This window comes from Phasianus colchicus, chromosome 10 (assembly GCF_987193195.1).
Source record: "Phasianus colchicus chromosome 10, bPhaCol1.hap1.1, whole genome shotgun sequence".
NCBI classification, from domain to species: Eukaryota; Metazoa; Chordata; class Aves; order Galliformes; family Phasianidae; genus Phasianus; species Phasianus colchicus.
Window position 1 is genome coordinate 4,713,595 of NC_143445.1, and position 16,271 is coordinate 4,729,865.

General features: G+C 47.1%; 1 long non-coding RNA gene across 3 annotated transcripts; it reads left to right on the forward strand.

Moving 5' to 3' along the window:
• The first annotated feature begins 3,063 nt into the window (after positions 1 to 3,063).
• Positions 3,064 to 12,390, forward strand: LOC116231021 (uncharacterized). Of its 3 annotated transcripts, XR_016469547.1 has the most exons (7): positions 3,064 to 3,140; positions 5,261 to 5,414; positions 7,276 to 7,336; positions 7,429 to 7,589; positions 7,866 to 7,983; positions 8,107 to 8,421; positions 9,245 to 12,390. It is a non-coding gene; the product is annotated as an uncharacterized LOC116231021 (long non-coding RNA). The 3 variants fall into 3 exon arrangements; XR_004167339.2 differs by lacking the exon at positions 7,276 to 7,336 and having other exon boundaries at positions 9,245 to 12,388; XR_016469546.1 differs by lacking the exons at positions 7,276 to 7,336; positions 7,429 to 7,589 and having other exon boundaries at positions 9,245 to 12,389.
• The last annotated feature ends 3,881 nt before the right edge of the window (positions 12,391 to 16,271 follow it).

Sequence of the window (16,271 nt, forward strand, 5' to 3'; positions counted from 1 at the left end):
GCTAAAAATGGCATCACCTAATACAGTGCAATAATCTCCCTTCCCTTCCCTTCCCTTCCCTTCCCTTCCCTTCCCTTCCCTTCCCTTCCCTTCCCTTCCCTTCCCTTCCCTTCCCTTCCCTTCCCTTCCCTTCCCTTCCCTTCCCTTCCCTTCCCTTTTTCCTCTCCTCTCCTCTCCTCTCCTCTCCTCTCCTCTCCTCTCCTCTCCTCTCCTCTCCTCTCCTCTCCTCTCCTCTCCTCTCCTCTCCTCTCCTCTCCTCTCCTCTCCTCTCCTCTCCTCTCCTCTTTTTACCTTTTGTGTAGAATCATAGAAGCACAGAACGTCCCGAGTTGGAAGAGACCCATAAGGATCATCGAATCCAATACCTCCTCAGCAGCAGCAGGGGTTGGGTTCTGGAGCACTCCTGCTCACTGAAGAATGTATGCAGGGTCAGCTGGGAGGATGCTAAGAGAAATCACATAGTTTTTTGCACTTTCTTCCTCACAACTCAAATACTCCATAAAACACAATGCCACTTCCCACTCCCATCTATCCAGGAGCATCCCTTAACGTAGTGGCATAAACTTGATGCTGACATTCTCAGCTTCCCCTTTTTCACAGAATCACAGAATGGCCAAGGTTGGAAGGGACCTCAAGGATGATGAATCTCCAACCCCTGCCACATGCAGGGCCACCAACCTCCACATTTAATACTAGACCAGGCTGCCCAGGGCCACATCCAATCTGGCCTTGAACACCTCTAAGGAGGGAGCATCCACAACCCTCTCTGGGCAGCCTTTTTCCAGCACCTCACCACTCTCACAGTAAAGAACTTCCCCCTGAAGTTAAGGCTTTATAACAGACCGACTAATTAATGTGCAGCTTGCTAGGCCTAAGAATCCATGAGCATCCTCAGGAGTCTGAAGAGAAAGGTCATCCTGTCCATATCCAAGGCAGGTCACCACTAGACAGGTAAGAAAATGGAAGAGTCCCTTGGCACTCAGAATACTTTATCTGCCCTCTTATATGCTCACAAATGGCTATTGTAAGCCACGTTTTCCCTGCACCAAAAATACAAAACCAACAGAGGTGCATGTTTTTCTGCTGATGCTGGTGATGCCGCAGGTCCCAGGAGGATTTCTGGGTAGTGAGGGAGCTGCCCGTATATTTTTGTGTACAGGGGAGCTGCTTGCAAGGAAGGCTTGCTAATTAGGGGGAAAATATTTGATCTCCATAGGCTTTTGGTGAAATATCTGAGAAAGGCAGCAGATGCTGCTGAAATCATTTTTCATCTGTTTTCCCCTGTTTTCTTACCATCTTTCATCTGTTTTCCCCTGTTTTCTTATGTGGTGCATTAAATTAAAATTCAATAAACAGCTCATGGCTGTTTATTGGGGAGCGCAAAAAACTTGCTCTAGATGAAAGCTGGTGCCTCATCCAGTGCAGAGTACGTGCACTCACCCCAGCATCCCTCTGCCTTACTTCTGAAAGCCACAGATTACACAGAGTCTTCAGCAAGGAGTTGTCAGACTACCCAAAATGTGTTGTAGTACAGCCAGCCTGTATTTCTCCACTGGGTCTGATGTCATCCTGCTAAGTACAGCATCTAGATGATATGGATTTGTAAGGATCTGCCTTGTATCACTCCTTTGCCCAGTAGTTAAGCTCCTCTGATAGCCAGAAAGCTGCTGATCAGGCTTCTCAATCCAAAAAGAAAACCACCAGAGATGTAGGACAGTCATGATGACCATCCACAAGGTCTCATGGAGGTATCTGACTTCTTCAGAGTAGCTTCAGGTGGGGGAATTTTGAAGACCAGAACCTGAATCCAGGTGTGATCTCTTCAGTTCTAAGAGGCTTGAGAGACTGAAAGCTCCATTTTGGAAGTTTCAGCCCTTGGATGTGCTGTGTCCTGCATCACAGGCAGCACCATTTGAACAGAAAGCAATCACAGACCTCTCTCTCTCTGGAGAACCAGTCCAAGGGTCTGTGGAGAATCACTTACACAGACTGGACATCAAACGCTGCCTCAAATCCCAAACCACGTGGTTTTGGTTGTAGAGTCAAAGCAAGCATCTTTATGAGTTTGTCTTATTTCAACCCAAAATCATCTGCAGGACACTCCATTCAAGCCCACTGGACAGGTCAGTTAATTATGTTGAGTGAGTCAATAGATGGATCAATTTATCAAATGATAAATAGAGATTCTGCTTTCATCAGGGTAGTGAATATTAATTGATTTGACAGGCAGAAGCTTGGTAAAACAAGTACAAGTTGCATCAGGGCATCACTGTATTAATTAGCCATGTTGAAGCTGCTTTTAGCTGCTTCCGAAGTTTAATCAATATGCTACATTTGAGTCCCAAAAGGCTTATGGAAACAGCCTTTGAAATCCTTTAAATTGCTGCCTCTGTGAGGTTTTAGACTCCTTGCTTATTGTTGTTCTGCTGTTTTTCTTCCTTATTTTTTTTTTCCCTCCTGCAATCAATAGCGACCCACAAGAACTGGTAGGGGTGGGTTTTCTTATTTGTATCACAAATTTACATTGGCTAGGAACAGAAATAAAATGAAAAAGATCTTCTGTTTTAGTACAATAATAGTAATAATCCTAGACATTAATGAGCTGCCCTCTGTCTTCCAGTTTCTATATGCAGTAAATTACCTCTATAGACTTAATCTGATGTGAATGAGCAAGGCACCAGTTAAATCATGTTTTCCTGAGCCCTCGCGTACTGCTCAGACTTTGATTTAATACAAAGTAAGGTTTGAGCTTGCTAATGCATTTTACTGAGTGGGAGGAAGGAGAAGGTGGAGCTGAAAACGAGGCCAGAGAATTAAACTATGCAGAGAAAAGGATGGAGGCCCTGAGACTGCTGGGTGCAAGGGTTGTGGTCCAGGACTGCCCTGGGAGAGCGTGGTGTCCAGCTTTGTGTGTGTATGGGAACTGTTGAGTTCCAGCCTGAACCACTGATTGAGCACCTGGGGAAAGCAGCTGGGAGCACAGGTGAAGGCAATTCAGCTGTGTGACTGGAAGGAGTGGAGCCTGGCTGCATCTTCCTTAGACCTCATATAAGGGCTGACTGCCTCTGGGGAAAGATCTCTGGTTGGAGATCCCTCCTTGGTGGAGCTTTCCCCTGCAAACCTGGAATCTTCTGATACAGGTGAGCAATCTTCTGCCCTTCCTTTGTAGCACCTTTCTACTATGCCAGTCCTTCCATCATCACACCTTTGTTGTAACACCTTTCCCATTGTATTGATCTGCCCAATTGCTACACCAGGGGACTCTTTGACAGCTGAAGTTTTTTCTATATTTGCATGGCCATAAGGACCAGAAAACCACCATCATGTCTTCTGGTCACCCCCATCTGACCTGTAAATATGCAGAGATATGAAATACATTTCCTAAATATGAGTTTCTGCCCTCATAATTCGTGGTGGCTTTCTGCTATTTAAACTTCTCATCCCTTTCTAAGACAAAATATCTTCAGATATGTCCATAGTGGGTTTCCAGCACACTTCCCCCATGCCTTCAGCAATTCTGTGCATGTTGATTCCCTGAGGTCACCACTACAGATGCCACACCAGTGCAGTCAACACAGGAAGACCAACATTGCTTGAAACATTACTCAGGGCCCCAGCATAATTATAACAATTACAGAGTCAGGCCCTGAGCTGTGCTTTCTGACGCACACATCTGCCACGTGGGCTTCATTGCATGTGCAGATCCTGTCGTTAATAATGGAAGATGCCCCAATCTCTCCAGGGGCAACAGCCTTTGCTACAGGCAAGGTACTAAATCACACTTGAAGTTTCTAGGCCAAAATGTTTTACTTTTATTTTAGAAGAATAAAGTTCCAAACAAGTGTGAGGCAAATCTCCAGGCCTGATTAATCTGGCTCACCTGGTAACGTGGAGAAAGGGGAGCAGCCTTATGGGAGGTGGAAGAAGGATCATCCTGTAGAGATGGCATAGAAGTGATTAGGTGGAATTAATTAAAAAAAGAATAGGTTTTGAAGAGCACTCAAGAATTTTGCATGCCACCACACTCCAAGAGAAAGAGTTAACTCTTCCTATATCTGTTCAACCTCCCAGCAGCATTTTTTTTGAAGGTACCAGCAATTTCTCTGCTCGTGGGCCCTGCCAACCTTCAGTCTTACAAGCACTGTGGACTTTTGAGCCAGGAGAAGGCACAAAGCCAATTTTAATTAGTGGTATTTTGCAAGCCTAGGTTGGCCAGTACCTGTTGAAGCAACCTCTGCTGCCTCAGTTAATCCCTGCCACAGTTGCAGCAGATGGAAGCTCCTGCAGAAGGTGACTTGAAGGGACTCTGTTGACATTCAGGCCTGTATGTCTTTCCTGTTTAGGTGTCCCCTTGTCTCTCCCTTTCTTCTATACATTTATCCAAAGGACCATAGATGTGGCTGCAGTGTGCATGCTGTAGGGTGCATCTCAGAGGCATCCTCATTCCTCTCAGCCTTGAGCACCTGTGATGGAGGTCTCACTTTTGAGCTATTCTACCCACCTCTTTCTGTCACACTGATGTCCTCAGGTCTGGTGACACAGCAAAATCTTCTTTCCATGTGGGATGGCAAGTTGGGAAGCTGATCTGGATGTGACTTATGCGTGCTGGGGACTTCTCTGAAATTGCTGCTCTTGGGAGTGTGGGTACAGAACAGGCTGTGTAGAGTCAGGGCTCCCTCCTGGGCTGTGAAGAATGGCAGCAACAAACATTAATAGCTTCTCCTGAATGAGTGAGTGTGAATGCTCAGAAGCCCAATTAGTCTGTGACTTCTACAGGGCCCCCCCACAGAGGAGGACAAAAACATGGAGCAGGGCTGAATGGGATAGAGGATGAGAAAAGAACAAAAATTAATGTTCTGCAGCCAAGGGAGCCCCTTATTTGAGTCCCTGTGAGGCCCAGGAGTCTATGAACCTGCAGGACTTCTGTGAAGGAGTCTGAGTCAGCTTGGTGGAGGTCCTGGCAGAAAGCTGAGGTGCAGAAGGGGCACACCAGCAGGTTGTCATTGCTTTGGAAGGCAGTGCAGGAGGCACTATGGCAAAGTGCTGTGTAGGTTTCAAGGGATCAGCCCCTCTCATCTCACTTGGGCCTTGTGTGCTGCTGGGATGATAGGGACAGCATCTGGGACACCATAGCATGTGTGGAAACGAAGGAAAGCCACTGGGCTGCTGACCTCGTGCTCAGGCACAAACCATACTAATGATTTCCAGCACCACTGCCCAGAGCAATGCTGCTCAAATCTATCCCTGTGATTTCTTCCAGAGACCCTTGAAGTGCTTGGTGGTGTACTGAGGAAGGTTCTTGGATCCCAAAGCAAGAAGCAAAGCCACATGGTGTGTGGGATATATTCTCTCTGTCGTTCCAGTGGTGTTGCTCCCAGGAGCCTGATGTGATAGAGACCCTCCTTGTCTGTGGGGTAAGCCCTTCTCATCCCCATCCTTGAGGGTAAAAGGCCCTTTGCTGAATAGAAAAAATACAAGCCTTGTGTCACTGATAGTTTTAAAACTAAAAAGAAACCTTCCGTCAGTGGTGACACAATTACCTGCCCATTTTCCTGCTCCACCTCATTAAAGGGAAAATGTTACAATTAAGGCACGGGCAGGAGGAACAGATTAATGTTCTGTTTCTAATGCATTGATGAATTGGCACTTAGTCAAGGGGTTTAAAAATATTAAACCCTCACAGAAGCCATCCCAGAAGGGAGTGTTCTCTGCTGAGGGGCACTTCTTAGTGTGGACTGTTGGCTATCCATCACTTGTGTTAAGGGTATGCAGTGGTGTTTGCAGTGGGAGTGGGATTTGCTTAGATTTGCCTGCTGGTGTTCCATGGGGTGGCCACGTGCTCCAAAGAAGATCTTCTCTAGGTGTTTCCTTTCACATAAAATCAAATTCTTTTTCGATTTGTTTGGTGTATTGTAGATATAATTGGACATCAGCTGTTCTTGTTCTTGCTTTTCAATCCCTTTTCTTTCCTTTTGGCGTGTCTTTGTTAGGCATGGCTTTGTTCCACCGCGTGCAAAATTGCTTCAGTTCTTTTAATCCTGTCTTCATACCAGATCCTTGCAGCACGAAGGGGGTGCTGAGCCCGGCAGAGGTGTGAGCTGGGCCATTGCCAGTCCCCAGCCCCAAATCCCATTTGTCTTTGGGAACTCCCTGGCCCTCCTTAGGAGCCACCCCGAGGAGCAGCATGCACCTTCAATGCACAGCCTGCAGCTGTAAAGCTGCTCCAAAAGGGGGCATGAAAATCTTTACCCACATTCTACACCCAATTCCAACATTTTCTAACTCAACTTCAGAGCCTTTTTGGGTCTTAAGCTGAGGCCCACCGTGCCCACGTTTGCTACACCGCCAGCAAGTCTCAGCCCTCCTATAATGAAAATGTCACTAATGATAAATATTTATAGGGATGCTTATCTTTATATTTACTACCTTGACCTTTATCTATTTGGATTTTATTTTAAATTTTATGCGGCTTGCCTTTGCCTCTTCCCAGCCGTGTGGTGCCGCGGAGCAAGAAGCTCTGCAACAGCTCTGAGATCGCTGCTGCATTATAAATACGTGCACAGTACATACAATTACAGAACTTTAATGTCTGGTATAATTACTGTCTGCAGTTTGCATTAATGCTCAGGGTGATATAGTGAAGCAAGGCGCTCAGACACTGCGAGATGCGCGTCCCGAGGGGCAAAGGAAAATCATTGCTTGCGATCCTGCGATTAATTATTGTGCCTTGCGTGGAGAGGCTGAGATTTTTCCCAAGCACTTCTTGCACCCATGGTTGATTGAAATGCCTACGCAGGAACGGCACTGCTGCGCATAGCCTGCAGGCAGGGCTGTGCTTTATAAGCAAGCAAAGGTCCTCAATTTTATTCTTGTAGTGTTGCGAGGGAAAATTGAGGAAAACAGCAGGAATGAGGAGGAGAACATGAGTCGATGCATCTTAAAAAGTGATGCGTGTTCACTTGCAGGAGGCTTCCCCCATGCATCACCTGGCCCAGGACCCAGGAGGGTGTGCCAGGAGATGCTGGGGGTTCGCTCTGCTCCAGAGTTTATTATTGTTAAACTTAATTAATCACTTAACTGAATGGAATTATTGAATTATTGATGGAGTTCAGCAGATCCATGGGGGGCAACTGGATCAGAGCGTCAGGGATGCTCCAGGCTGAGCTTCACAGGGCACCAACCTGTCACAGCTCCGTGGGGTCTTTGAATTGGATGCCAGCATTGCTGCCCACCACAAGAAATGGGCAGAAAACTAAAGGACTCGCTCATTTGCAGGTTGTCCTTTCTACCAGCGTGGGTGTTAGAGCAGTGCAAGTGCATATACATGTTGCTGATGGTAGGGAAATCAACCACTTCAAATCACCCCCCCCCCACACACACACACACAAAAATAAATCTCACTATGTCAGCCCTTATTTTTTTGGTCAGACTGGCGTCAGATGTGAACCCTTATGGCTAAGTGTGCAATCGCAGCAATTGAGTGGGTTCTGCACGTCAGGGGCTGAGAGCTGATGGGAAGAAGGAGGGAGAGGAACCCTGGAAAACTCTGTGTTGTAGAAGGACAAGGATGGATGACAGGCTGCCTCCAGGTAAGGAGACATCCCAGTGCTGGGAGGACTGAGGACCAGATTTAGCCAAGGAACCCAACAGCCATCAAGGAACAGAGCAGCTCCCGTGGCCACATGGAGAAGGGACTGGTGTCTGGAAGCCTTGGTTGAGTCCCATAGATGATTTTCTTTTGAGGAAGGGGGGGGAAACTGAAGAAATAAGATAATTGGCTTGATTGGGCTTTGCTGAAAATCTAGAAAAGGAAAAAGGGAAGAAAAAGTGCTGAGACAGCTTCTTTCTGTGTCTTTGAACTTTAGGCTTTGAAAAGAGGTGCGGAAAAGCTTAAGGAATTAACGAGGACTACTGGGAAATCACTCGCAAGGAACTTTCAGTGCTCTCAGCCCAGGAAAGAAATAGGAAGAAAATCCTTTATATGTACGTATACATGCATATATACTCTTAGATACATACGTAGCTGAGAGCATGATCCCTTCAGCCTGCCATTTATCTTCATCCCTGACGTTTTCATGCTGCATTAATGATGGGTGTTGTTGACAGGGTGGCTGGAAGGGTGAAAGCTGCATTTCCTCACGCCGGGGGCTGTGGAGGAGGCAGAGGCAGATACCTGGGGCTCCCTGGCAGCTTTTGCTGAAGATCAGCCTTGATCAGAATAGGTCTTCTCACAGGAAATATCAACTTTTTGTCAAAAAAAAGCCTGAAGATAAATATTCTTGGATGAAATCCTATAAAAAGCTCAGACTGACAAACTATTTTTTCAGGCACTTCTTTTTCTCCCAACAAGAATATATCTGTCAAGAGAAACAGATGTTCTCTATGAAAAATCTTCTTTAATTACAAGTCTGTCAAAAAGAGGTGAGAGTTTTTTTTTTTTTTTCCTGAGCCCGTTGAAGTGCATGCAGTCGGCCAAGGTTTAAAGGCATGGCTCCTTCCAGAGTACAATACTTAAATAATTTTCTCTGTTGAGCAGAAGCAAAGCCAATAGTCAAAACACATTGATAAACCCACAACTGGCAGCTGAAAGCCCCCTTCAGAGCTTAGGACATCTGCACATCACACCAAATGTTGCATAATAAAATAAGAATGTCTGAAATCTTGCATTTCCAGGTGATTGTTGAAAGCTTGCATTATTTTTTTTTCGCTCCTTCTCTCCACACATCCAGTAAATACTTTAGGAAATAATGTGGGCGCTCACTTTCAGCCCTCACTTCTGAGGCCAGCCTGCTCTCCAGGGGCCTTCAGGCAATGGCAATGGGACATAAATGTTAGAAGAGGTTTCTCTGGTGTTGTGTTGTCCCAGCGTTGGCACCATGTGTTACCCAGGAGAACAAAGTTTTCCTAGAGATAGGAGCAGGACCACAAGGTTGATATTTCTTTATTTCTCGGTTCAAGTAATTGGCTACTACGTGGCTGAGTAGCTGGATGAAAATAATCAATAGTTCTTGTCCACTAATGAATGATTTTCCAGCAGTTGCCAGTGTAAATAGGTTTCATTAAAACAGCAAATCCTCCCAAACAAGAAAATTAATGAGAGCTTATGAAACCTATGAAATTGCATGGGTCTGACAGTGATGACAAATCTCAACTATTGTTATTTTTGGTAAACAGATTTTCTTTTCAATTTTCAGCCTTGTCACTTAAATAATAATACTTAGCAAATCCATTGTTTCTTTCCCAGAAATCTTCAAGTGTCTCAAGCCTCAAATCTGTGAATGGTTTCAGCCCCGGGCAGGAAATCGCCCCTTTCCTGAGCAGCTCAGCTCTTGTCATGTCATCCCTGCAGCTGCACCAATAAACTGGGAATTTTTGGAGTTTAGCTTTCAGATGAGCCCGCTTCAAATCAATGGAGCTGCTGCTTTTTGTGACTCCTGGGAATAAGATGGCATGGAAACAACCCACAGCCATGCCCGAATAAGAAAACTAAAAGAATTATTAGTTTTGGTCAAGCTGGAGCATGGCTCTTTTTTGCCCTGGCATTTTCCTAGAAGTAAGTGAAACTCTTCATCTACAGATTCAAAAGAATCCCAAAGGCACTCTGTCAGACATCTCCCAACATGCTCTCTCAGTTATTGCTGGATGGATCACAAGTTCTCCAGGGAGCAGTGAAGATGTTTTTGTGGGTTGCAAAGCCCTGGTTGAGGCTCAAAGGCTGAAAATACTCAATTCTAGTGTCTGCTTCTTGCTTCCAGAGGAGATATCAGCTCTTTGTCTTTGTTGTCTTCTTTGTCTTTGTATTCATTGTCTTCAGCTTTGTCTTTGCTTTGTCTTTGTCTTCCTTCTCCATTTTTCTCTCTCTGCTCCTCCTTTTCCTCCAGCTCCTAAATCCCCACCTCCCCTCCTTTTCTTCTCCCCATCATGTGTTGCATGCTGAGTGCAGGAGGCTCTCAAAGGCAAGAGCAGGCTTGGGACGCTCTTACCCACAACAGCAGCAGTGAACAGAACCCAGGTTTTCAGCCAGGAAATTGCACTGGTAATCTCCTTTGAGGGAGGCACTCCCATTTTTCATGATGGTTGGCCCTTGTGGGATATGGATGAAAAGAGAAAGCATTTCATTTGCTCTTTGAAAACGAGCTATAGATCAAGGCCCTGCTCATTCCCCTGAAGACTAGAAATGGGATTTTTGCAAGAATTGAGGCTATCCTCTCTGAAAACTAAAACAGTTATCTACACTTTCATCGAGAGGTCAGCAGTAGAGACTTTTCTCAAACAGCTGGATAAATCCAGGCTGTTAGTGCCTCTCCTTCCCACTCTCCTCTGTTATTGCTTTTTATTACACGAAGGGTGAGGAACAAGCAAATACCTCTGCTTCCCAGCTTTGCCCTTGCCTGTTTGTACAAAGCAGCCAAATATTTCCTTCTGACACTCAGGACCCAAGTACCTTTGGTGTCTATGATTTTTCCCTTGGATGCCGTGGTCTGGATGCAGATGCTCAGGGCTGCTTAATCCTAGCGGTTGGCATAGAAATGTTATTTATTGGACACAGGCATCCTCCATGGGTGCCATGGGACCAGGGCATCCTTTGTCACCTGGACCCAGTGTGATCTCCTATGACACTGGGCAAGAGGGTTTGCGGAATTACGCTGCATCCTTTGCCTCTGCCACAACTGTGATTGAGCCTGCCTGGCTTAATTCATTCCTCCAGAGCCCACACAGTTATGGCAGAGATGATTGCCTGCTCAAGGAGCAGCACTTGGGATGAAATCTTTTCCTCTTGAGAATGCTGCAGGAAAAACAAGGCAGCGTCCATGAGCAGCCAGCATCTCTGTATAGGCAATGTCTTTCCTTGGCCACTTCTTTGCCATGCTCTCATCCTTCCTGACCTCTCCCTTTCTCTCCTTTAAATCCTTTTCTCTTTGCTTCATTTCTGCCTATGTCTCTTCCTATTCAGCTTCCTTGCTAGGCGCTGGAGCTGATTGCAATGGTGATCCAGCAAATCACAGTAGTGATGCTGCTGATGGAATAACTCCTTGGGTTTCCGTGCAGTTGCTGTGGGGGCACTGAGTTTCAGACAGCAGAAAAGGAGCAGGAAAATCTGATGTTTTGTGCATCAACCAGAGCTTTCATCCTCACCTTGGGAGATGGGTTTCGGAGCCCTAGCAGTCTGCCCATCCTATGGACTTAGCCAAATACTCCCAGTTCCTTCCCAAGCACTGCTACCCAGACAGGTTCTCTGTCCTGGCTAAGAGAGCTGGGCACGAATAACTCACAAATAATGGAAATCCCCACCACGTGCCCCCAGCATTGGCACAGTTCAGAGCCCTGCGAGGAGTGCACTGCCTTGTTTGTCACCTGAAGCACTTGGAAAAATTACACGAATCCATCAAAGTAATGAATCTTCTCAGCAGTGGCAAATAGACAGAGACAGACAGGCACTCAGCTGAAACAAGTCATCTTTAAAAATTAATACAAAATAAACAGCTGGCCTTTCGCTCCACTTCCAGGTGGTGGCTGCGTGGTTTGGGCGAGGGGTGGGCAGAGACCAATGATGGCTCCCAATGGGAGCATGTCTGTCCCTGGGGCAGGGAAGTGTCCTCTGCTGGGTCACTGTCACAGTGTCATGTCCATCTTCTGTTGCTCCAGGAACGGTGGTGCAACGCAGTGGTCGATGCTGCACTGTGTGAGTGACTGCTTAAATCTTCGTGATTGCCAAAGCCTCATCACCTCCCTACAGCCTTGCCAGACTCCTGCCAGCCCTCTGGGCTCCCACATCGGTTTGTCAGTGTCTGATGGAGCTTGTACACTCCTCAGAGGACAGGTTGAGCTTGCTCTCCTGCTTGTCACAATATGGGCTCCATAAATAATTAACAGCGGTGCTGCTGCTGCCCCCGAGCTTTGATTTCATTACTGAGGAATAACATACCCACCTATACGTGTGTGTATGTACATGTCTGCGTGTAATACACCCCCATATGTACTTACGTTGTTTAAGCATCTGTTTCACTGGCTTTCTCTGCTTTTCCTTTGGCCATGGCTCTGTCTCTGTGGCAGGTAAGCAGCAGAAGGCACTGTTCTCAACCATGAGCATCCCACCAGTGCTCCAGCTGCTCCTGCTCTGAGGTCGGGCTATTTACGAGGTACCCATGGGGCTGCCCTTGCCCTGCAGAGTGTGGGGATGGAGAGCGAGGAGGAAGACGGATGGATCCTGAATTGAGGTGAATTTATGGGGCTCTGTGATTCCTGCTGCCGTACGTCTCCAAGAAATGACACCACCACTTCAGAAGCAGAGATTAATCTGAGTCGGCAGGAGAAGGACAAAACAAATCATCTACTGCAGGAATCTCATTTGATGCCTGTTAGTAAAAGCACCGGGATGAATGGCTTTTGTAAAGACCGCGCCGAAACGGGCTTTTTTTTTTTTTTTTTTCCTCCTTTCTCTCCATTCGTCTGCAAATTGAGGTCTATGAGGTGTGTGGTGGAGGCAGTCCCAGGGTCACTCATGGCCCAGGCACAGGACAAGGACTCCCAGCAGCTTTGTGCACTGTGAGACAGGAGAGTAAAAAAGGGAAGGCAGAGCTTCTAGAGCATCATATCAAAGGGAAGAATCCTTCACTTTTTTTAAAAAAAAAGGGCATTAATTCTCACGTCCTACAGAACACTGGGTCAGGGCAGCCTGCAGCCCCAGACAGAACATCCCAGCGATGCTCTGTATCCCAGCCAGCAGCAGCTGAATGCAGCCCAATGGGAGCAGTACCAGCACCAAGCACTCGTCCTGCACACCGCTGTGCATCCCAGCTCAATACACAATCAATCCGATTGATCTTTTTTTAAGGTGCAGCCTCTGAATGGCTGAGACTGCGAGAGACGCAGCTAAGCATGCACTTCCACAAAATAATTTGTCAGGCCCCGCTGTAGAAACCTAATGATGGCTGTAATTTATTGCTGACAGACGATATTTATCACCGCAGCATCCCCTCTTTCTCTTTCTCTGTCTCGTTAGGAATGGCATCAATAATGTTTATTGTAGCTTTTAATTTTTTATCGCTGATATTCTTACCTGCGCTGCTGATGGCTGCAGGAGATGGGAAAGGCGTCAGAGCAGATGGAGGCTCAGCTCTGTGCTGAAGGGTGAGCGAGGAAGGCTGGAAGTTCCTTCTGCGTGCCCATGCAGGGAGAGTGCAGTGCCAGAGAGCACCCTGATAGCAGGGAAAAGCAAGCTGCTCCCATAAAGCTTATCCCCTCCCTACCGAGCCTTTGGACCTGTGCAAGGGATGCTCAGACCAAGAAAGCAGTGGCATTGCTTTGGTTTTCCCCAGGTGCTGCTCCCACATGGGGCTGGAGAAGGAACATCCTCTGCTGCACCTGCATTGCTGTGTCTCACACCTGATGATGCCCACAAGCCCTGGGTTCACAGAGCTTGTCCCTGAAAATAACCACAACCCCAACTCCGATCTTGAAATCTCCTTTCTTTGCTTCGTTTTCCTGCAGTTTTTCCTACCCTTGAGGGAATGTGCTGCACCAGGTTTTGATGCCCCATAAAACAGTGCTTCCCAGAGGGGATTTTTTCCCCCCTTTCCAGACGTGAATAATTACCCAGGCAGCGGCTGTTCCAGCGTCGTTACAGGAGCCTCTCAGACTAGCTGGTCATTTACAGATTAGATAGATGTTGCCCACGTCGTTCATAACTGATTATGGGATTGGCAGTTTGGCTCTCACCCAAAATTCAGAGTCCTGATTTAGCATAATTGGAAATGAATGGCAGAGCAGGCTGGGGGATGGGGATGTTGCCTGCTGCTGATTTTCTAATGCCGGCTTTGGGGATCCCTGACAAGCTGCAGTGTGTTCTTTATAGGGCAATAATGTTTATGGCGTGGGTTGTCCAGGGGAGGAACTCCTGTGATGGCAGTGGCCACCTCCTGCATGTCCCTGATCGAAGCTGGAGAAATCAAGAATTCTGGAAGAGCAAGGAGGATGATATTAAAAAGTAATCCCTTCTGTGTCAAGGTGTGGGCTTTTTTGCTTATAGAAATTGTTCTTCTGCATTAATCTATTCTACTTTGTGCTATCCCGTCCTTTTACTGACTTCTATTTCTTCCTAAGTTTATCCCACTAAATGTTGGGGTTCCCAATGTTGACCCTTCACGCACCCACAGCCTTCCTTGCACTTATTCTCACAACTTCTCTCTGCTGGAGGCTCCAAGAGCACAATGCAATCCAGCAATTTGTCCAAAGCAATAATAACCACGGCAGGAGCAACAGCGAGATCCTGCATCCTCCCCTGCCTACACTAGCCGTGGAACACCGACACTGCTGCTGGATCTGCCTGTCCTGCTTTTAGCCACCCGTTAGCAAGTCCTGGGCAAGTGACAGGTCTTGCTCTGTAGAATGCAAGCAGTGGGGCTGGAGAATTTCTGAGGGCATTTTGGGAGGGGGTGAGGGCTTTTCTTGCCCCAAGTCCCCCCCACTCCTTTCTTCTGACCGCCACGCTTGCTCTAATGCTCTGGCAGAGCTCTGCTTCCTGGTCCTGTGGCTTTGAGCTCATTTGTCAAACACAGTGATCTTCATGAAGGGCTGTTATTAGAGCATTTACTTCCCATTTCTCATCCTACGCTGTCATCGCTTTCCAAGATTAATTAAGGGAAGAAGATAGGACATCTTGCCTTCCATTGGTTTCCCCCTTCCCTACCTTTTGTACAGCCCCTTCATCTCCATTTCTGAGCTGAGCACCGCTGAGGAGCAAACATGCAACACTCAGTAGTTCCCTCTTCCCTCCTGTGGGTAATATATCATGGTGGGTTTTTTTTGCCTCTTTGTAAGTAGAAGTGCTTTCGTGAGCCTCATCCTGAACATCAATCCTCCCCAATGGCCTCAGCTGCCAACACTAAGCCAGGAAACAGCCCAAATCCATTGACTTACAGCTGCTGTGTTTGTTTCAGGCTTACCACCCCAGTCCCTGGGGCCAATATTCTGGCCGTGCTGCCAGGCTCTCATGATGCTCTGCATTTGGGTCACCCTGTGGCAGTCGGGTGCTTTTGTTCACTATTTGTGTTGATCAGAAACCGTGACCCATGGTTATGATAGAGAAGTGATGATGCTGGCGTGCTTCTCTCTCTTGCTGGCAGCGTGGAGCCTTCAGTGAGCAGCCAGGATGCTCCCCCCGGGTCTTGCTTTGGTCCCGCCTTTACTGATGGACGGTGGAGATGCCTCCTCATGCATGTGTTAGCAGTGATCCAGAAAAGATTTGAGGAAATGCGGATGAGCATCTGTCAGCTGCTCTTTGCATCCCCCAGGTATTCCACAGCCTGCCGTGCTGTGCGTTCGCAAACCACATCCCTGACTTTTTGCCTCTCACATGTGAGTCAGCCAAAAAGAGGGAGAAAACTCACTCAGATCATATGGTGGCTTCCCAATGGGATTCCCCAGTGTGGGTGATGGGTTGCAATGAACACCCTCATGGAAGCTTCCCCTTTGCCATGGCATGAGAGCAACAAGAACTGTTCCAGCTCCCTGAAATGAAGCAGGCAAGAGGAGGGGATGAAAGCATCCCAGCCTGTTTACCTGGCTCTCCCAGTGACTCATCCCAATGAACATCTCTCCCTGACTTTGCTGGGCTCCAGGTGCTGCCTCAGTGCAAGCCTGATCCCGTGTCTTTGTGAACCATCACACCCTCAGCTCATCAACCCCCAAGCCACACACGGAATAAAGACACGAAGCAGCAGGTCCTCAGCTGATGTGCATCAATATGGATCTCCTGCAGCCGGCAGAGCTGACTTACAACCAGCCGGGGAGGTAACCCAAAATGCTGCTCGTTGGAGCAAAAGAAATTTCTGCAGTAATTAGATCTGGAGCATGATTACCCAAAGGGAAACAAAAAACAAATGTGGGTGACAGATATTTCCAGGATAACTGCAGTTATTAATGCTTTTCTCTACCAGTGACAGGCACTAGGGATTAGTATTGCCTGAAAAAGTCTGGTTTACTGTGGGAAAAAATGAGGGCTGGAAATGAAGCAAGTAGAAGGCCATATGCTGCTCGGTGTGCTCAGGGGGTCCTGGGAGGATAGCTTTAGCCAAAACAACAAAGGCAAATATGTGAGGCATATGTGAGGAGAAACATGAACCTGTTGCTTGTAAGTTACCAGTTTGAAAGAAAGGGAGGAAAAAAAAAAGAAAAGAGGGAACCTGTTATTCTCGATTGCTCAAGCTCACCCTGAATTAGCAACCTTGTTTGTGAGTGCTGAGGCTATAGGGCTGGGTCTTGGGCTACAA